Genomic DNA, 6729 nt, shown 5'->3' with positions numbered 1-6729 from the left:
TACAACTTGCAAGATCGGATCTAAACACACATATATTGGTGACGACATAATAATTACATGATAGATCTCATCCTACTCATCACCGCCCAGCGAGCCTACGAATAGATTACTCGCGAACGACGAAGAGCTTCATGGAATTGGAGAGGGAAGAAGGTTGATGATGACGATGGCGATGATTTCCCCTCTTCGGAGCCCAAGACGGACTCCAGATCTGCCCTCCAGATGAAGAACAGGTGGTGGCGGCGCCTCCGTATCGAAAACGCGACGAAAACTTCTCTATTTATTTATTCTGGGACGAAAGGCAACTTATAAAGCTGGAGTTGGGGGCGGCAGGTGCCTATGGGCCCCACAAGCCTGCCCACCGCCACCAGGGGTTGGTCGCGGAGCAGGGGCTTGTGGCCCACTGGCCCACCCCCTGAGGTGGAACTTGGCGCAGACATTTTTGATATTTTCCAAAACTGCTCCCCATAAATTTTCAGGACGTTTGGAGAACTTTGATTTCTGCACAAAAATAACACCAAGGCAATTCTGCTGAAAACAGCGTCAGTCGAGGATAGTTCCATTCATATCATGCAAATTAGAGTCCAAAACAAGGGCAAAAGAGTTTGGAAAAGTAGATACGATGGATACGTATCAACTCCCCCAAGCTTAAAACCATGCTTGTCCTCAAGCAACTGAGTTGACAAACTAAGAGAGAAAGAAAAACTTTGACAAACTCTGTTTGATCTTGTTGTTGCAACTATGTCTAACTCATAACCAGAATTTATGCAAGATCACAAGTTAACCACATAAGCAAATGACACAAAGGTCTCACAGTAAACTAATATCAATGGCATAATGAGCTAACGAGCAAATAATAATGAGTTTCAAATACCAACACTTCAATCAAAACAAGCATGAAGCAATATGAATAGGTGGTATCTCGCTAGCTCTTTCTGAGACCGCAAAACATAAATGCAGAGCACTTTCAAAGATCAAGGGCTCACTAAACATTGTATTTCATAGCGACGAAGATCCAGTCATAGTCATACTCAATATCAATCAAAAGCAAAGCATAAAAATGACAGAGGTGCTCTCTAATTGGTGCTTATATAAGAGGAGGATGACTCGATAGGAAAATAAATAGACAGGCCCTTCGCAGAGGGAAGCATTGATTTGCAGAGGTGCTAGAGCTCAAGCTTTTGAAAACAGAGATAATAATTTTGGGTGGCATGCTTTCATTGTCAACGCAATGACCAAGAGTTCTCAATATCTTCCATGCTACTCATGCTATAGGCGGTTCCCAAACAGAAAAGTAAAGTTTTAACTCCCCCACCACCAATCAATCACACTCCACGGCTAGCCGAATCCTTGGGTACCGTCCATACTACATCAATCCGGGGGGAGTCTTGTTTTACAGTTATGTTTTCAATTTAAGCGTGGAACTGGGCATCCCAAATACCGGCCCCTTTCTCGTGAATGACTGTGAATAAACACATGTCAAGGATAACACTCCTAGCATGGAAGATACCAATAGCCCCCTATCACCACATGAGCGGTTCGGGCATGCAAAACAGAATTTTTCTTGAAGGTTTAGAGAATGGCACATGCAAATTTACTTGGAACGGCAGGTAGATACCGCAAAATAGGTAGGTATGGTGGACTCTCATGGAAAAACTTTTGGGTTTATGCAAGTGGATGCACAAGCAGTATTCCCGCTTAGAACAAGTGAAGGCTAGCAAAAGACTGGGAAGCGACCAACTAGAGAGCGACAACAGTCATCAAGATGCAATGAGTTTGACTAACATTGAATGCAAGCATGAACAGGATATAAATCACCATGAATACGAACATCATAGAGGTTATGTTGATTTTTTTTCAACTACATGAATGAACATGCGCCAAGTCAAGCCACTTGAAACATTCAAAGGAGAATACCATCCTATCATACTACATCATAGTCATCTCAAAATCTATGTTGGCATTCAAGACAAACCATTATAAGCTCTCAGCTAAATAAGCATGGCATCAGAAACTATGATCTCTGAGTTGTCATTGCAAACATGGTTCTCTCACAACAAAGCTGAATCTGGGTCGAGAAGCTAGTCATATTTACAAAAACAAAATAGATAGAGTTCATACCAGCTTTTCAGTCTCAGTAACTTCATCATATATCATCACTGAGTCCTTTCACTTGCACGATCGAACGATGTGAACAATAATAAGCGTGCTCGTGCATTGGACTAAGCTGAATCTACAAGCAAACACAAAGGAGAAGACAAAATAATATGGCTCTTTGAAAGCTAAACAGGTAAGCATGCAAGAACCACTAAGCATTGTAACCAATATTTCTACCTTGACACAAAGAAAAATAAAACTATTTACACGGTAAAACTCCCAACAAGCAAAAGAAGAAAGAAAAATCTTTTTGGGTTTTTTCAAAAGGTCACAAAACAAGAAAACAAGAAAATGAAGAGAAACTAGCATGGATAATACAGCGGCAAAGTGTAAACACCGGCTAACAAAGTGAAAGCGTAAGCATGAATGTGAAGTCGGTGAGAACACGTACTCCCCCAAGCTTAGGCTTTTGGCCTAGCTTGGTCCACTCCCATGGTGGGAAATAACCAGCTCCAGGATACTACGAAGCATACTTCGGATGCCACTGTTGTGTGTGATCCTCTGGCTCCCACTGATAAATTAGCGTCTCGTACTCGACTAGCAGCTCGGCCACGGGCGCTTGTGGTTGGGCCAAGCCCCAATATACGTAGATGTCCGCGGGCATAATAGTGTACCTGCTTGCATGAAGATCGAACAAAGAAGGAGCAAGCAAAGTAATAGTCTCTCGAGTACCCTGACTAAACACCAGGTTATAAATCATCCATCTACTAGCATCTCTATCCAGAAAATCATGGCGAACCATGCTGTCATAATCCAGATATCTCTCAGGGAGAAGCATCTCTCCTTCCTCTCCCAGTCTAATGGGTATCTCAAAGTGTTTGGCAAGACGGGTAGCATAGATACCTCCATAGACGACTCCTTTAGAACGGTTCAGGTTCAACCATTGAGCTACTATAGCGCCCAAGCTATAAGTCTTATCGTTATAAAGGCCTTCACGCAAAACCGCAAGGTCTGGAGAACTAAGTGATCCAGCCTCCCTACGGCCAATCAAACATTTTCCCACAAATAGTGAGAAGTACCGAAGCACAGGAAAATGTATACTAGCAATTCTAGCGCGAGACACTCCTCTCTCCTCTCCAACAGCAATAGAACCAATGAAATTCTCCAAGTCCCGTGGACGAGGGTCACGGATATCCCCAACATAAGGTAATTTGCATACATTGCAAAAGTCCTGCAGCGTCATGCACTGGGGAACATTGTATATCATGAACTCAACCATGGGAGGATTCTTCCTTGGATAAAACTTGAAGCTTTGAACGAAAATATTGGTGAGGAGGAGATATTGTGGGCACTCATCTTCAACGAACGCAGTAAGACCTGCGTTCTCCACCAATAATAAAAGTCTTCATAAAGTCCGGCGGCGCGCAAAAATTCATCACTTGGCCACTCGCACGCTCGAACTTCTGTGACTCGAGGGACTACATACTTGGGGTGATTCTTCTCATCCTCCTTGGGGTTACGGCTTGAACAGCCTCTCAAGAACCTCCTCATCTTTTCCCTTTTCTAGCTCTGAAAAATTCTGAAATTTTTAAAGGCTTCGAAAGAAAAGTGAATAAGGATTAACTCAACTTGTAGCAACTACTCCCACTAGTGCCTAGAGACCGTATCACTCTAACGACCAAACCTCGAAGGATTTGAGCCTCTGTGCTTAACTGTGCTAGTCCCTGGATCGACTCGCTAGCACACACAGTATAGATGAATACTAGAATAGCAAGTGCATCATTTATTACAACGTATGATCCAGAATTTACAAAGTATAACAATCTACATAGCACTTAGCTAGCTCTAATAAATAATGGCAGCGGAAAGGTAGCAGAAATAATAACGATGAGTCCCATCATAGCCCACCAGCGAAAAGGTTGAGTGAAGACTCGCGACCCTACTGTATCTCACTGATCATCTGAATATCCTGCAACATGATAAGTTGCAGCCACAAGGGTCAATACATTGAATGTATTGGCAATTCACACATAATGATAATGCAAACCTACACATATAAGCAATGTATGACAAACAAAACAGTCAAGTTGGTTCGGCATAAAGCTAACTTCACCTACCTCCATAAACTGATCAAGGTCTCACACGCCACAACCAATTTAAACCCGCAACAGACAACTCACAAACCTACGCTGAGATGACAAAGATCTTCAAGATGTATCAAGTGTGCTTAGTCGATGACGCGTTCAATGAGGACTCCAAAGCGCTCAGCCATCAACGCATTCACCTGATTTAAGTCCCGACAACTCAAGTGCGCTCAGTCATGGCGCATTCTCTAGGGACAATAGAGCGCTCAGACATAGACGCATTCACTCGAGCAAAAGCCCCGAGCCTAGAGCTATAAACACTCACTACTTCATAAAATACTCGGTACGAGTCCATGTCTACCATAGCATATCCAAGCACACAATTAAACAATGCAATCCAGGACACACATATGGCGACAAGCAATATAAGAATCACACCAAACACATAACATATCATAACAATGCAGAACATACATATAGGATGAGCAAAATCAAAAGTGCAAACTTGCCTTGAACGGTGCTGAAGTACTCTAACGCTTAATTCTGATCCACTCCACACTCCGGACAACCTATATATATTCGACGAAGGCATCGACAAATAAACTGTACTCACATAACATCAAAATAAAGTCAACAGCAAAGAATTCAACTAAAACTCAATTGACAGAAACGTATGAGTAGATATTTATTATCTACATTATAGTGGGAGCACAAAGCAAAAAGAAATAGTGAAATTAGATGAACGGTTTGCAAAATATGGGCTCCGGGAGGTTTGAACTAAATCTGATCCAACTAAAATTTTAAATATTGATCACCTGGAAACTATTGGTTCTATCAAATTCTACTCATCAATACGAGATCACAGGGAAAAGAATTTCCTGATTTGGAGCTACGGATCAAAAGTTAAACACGTTTCAAAATCTTATCGGGAATCTGACCGATCTAAAAAGAGATTAAAATCTGGTCGGGATTGACTGTGGCAAATGGTGCTGCAGGCTCACCGTGACCAACAGGGGAACGACGGCGGTGGCTCAGGCGTGGGCGGCAGTGCTGTGGTGACGGCGATCGGAGGCAGGGGCGACGGGGTCCTATGAGCGGTGGGGCTCCTCTGGCGAAGAGCTTCAGGCAGAGAACTCCGGCGAGATCGCACAGGGTCTTCAGGGCACGAAAATCCTAAGTTTTGCCAAAAATGGTCGAGGAGAGGTTGGGGGTCTTATATATGGTCATAGACGAGAGGGGGAAGCAGCAGATCAACCGGTTTGGATCGGGAACAAGGGAGCTCCTGTACTTGTACGTACGTGAGGAAAAGTCCTGTCTCAGGAAGGAGACGAGCTTGCTCGGCCTGGGGTGCTCGGTGCGCTGGGCCGCTGGCTGCTGTGCTCCAGCTGCTGGGCTTTGTGGCTGCTGGGCTACTGTGCACCCCGACTGCACAGTGCGCCTAGGTTTTTTTTTATATATAAACTGCTAGGGGAAAAAGAAAATAACCACATAAAAAATATCTTGTTAAGAAAAATAACAGAAAATATAAAAGGAGACTATAAACCCCAGTTAAAATATATACAAACTATACAACCCTAATTCCACCAAATCCAAATTTTTCAAAATAACTTTTTATGCAAAAGGCTACACAACGAGCATTGAAAAATCAACTGAAAATGATTTCGGAGATTATGAAATTTGCAAAACCATATCAGGCGACTCCAAATAATATTCTAAACATTATGAACTTTTTATTTCAATGGGGAGAAGTCATGTTATCTCCACTTCAATATAAATTGCCCTGAGTTGCATAATGAATAGAATATTTTAAAAAAATTCAAACATTCATAGAAATCAAGATGACAAAAAACGATCTTGTTAACATACCAAATCTAAAAATTTGGGATGTTACAAATCTACCCCCTTAAAATGAATCTCGTCCTCGAGATTCGAGTTGGCTAGCAAGGTTAAAGATAGGTAATTGATATAATCCATATATCAAGGTTTTCAGGCTTACTCGTTGCATATATCCCAAAACTCCCTTGACATGAACAAATAAGATGCACCAATATTGAGTGAACGGTCATAATACTGAAACTTGATTAAAATCTTACCAAAGACTGGTGCATTATTAGCTCTTCCCAACATTGTGTGGTTCACATGTCCCCTTTTGACGTGATCAGACCCCACTTCTTTGGAGCTTGCATTGTCATCATCCATGTCCTTCAACACAGGGCAGTTGTTGGAATAATGCCCCGGGTTTCTACACCTATAACAAAGTAAGTGACTTATATCCTTCTTGGTGGGCGTCAAAGTGGTGTGGTTGTTGTTCTAATTCCTTTGTCCATTATGGTTGTGCCCATTGCCATTATGATAATTATGTACCTCGTGGTTATGGCCATTATACACGTCCACTTTGGAATCATAGTACTCAAAAGATGTTGATGAATTACGTTGCTTCTCAAGACCTCCAGAGTTGAACTCAGTGTCGTTTGCCTTCCTTTTCCGATCCTCCACCTCTTGAAATTTTCCCTCACGTACAATAGCTTTATCAATAAGCTCATGACAA

This window comes from Hordeum vulgare, chromosome 3H, assembly GCF_904849725.1.
Source record: "Hordeum vulgare subsp. vulgare chromosome 3H, MorexV3_pseudomolecules_assembly, whole genome shotgun sequence".
In the NCBI taxonomy this organism is placed as follows: Eukaryota; Viridiplantae; Streptophyta; class Magnoliopsida; order Poales; family Poaceae; genus Hordeum; species Hordeum vulgare.
The sequence above is the reverse complement of the archived record's forward strand: the minus strand, read 5'-3'. Positions refer to the sequence as shown.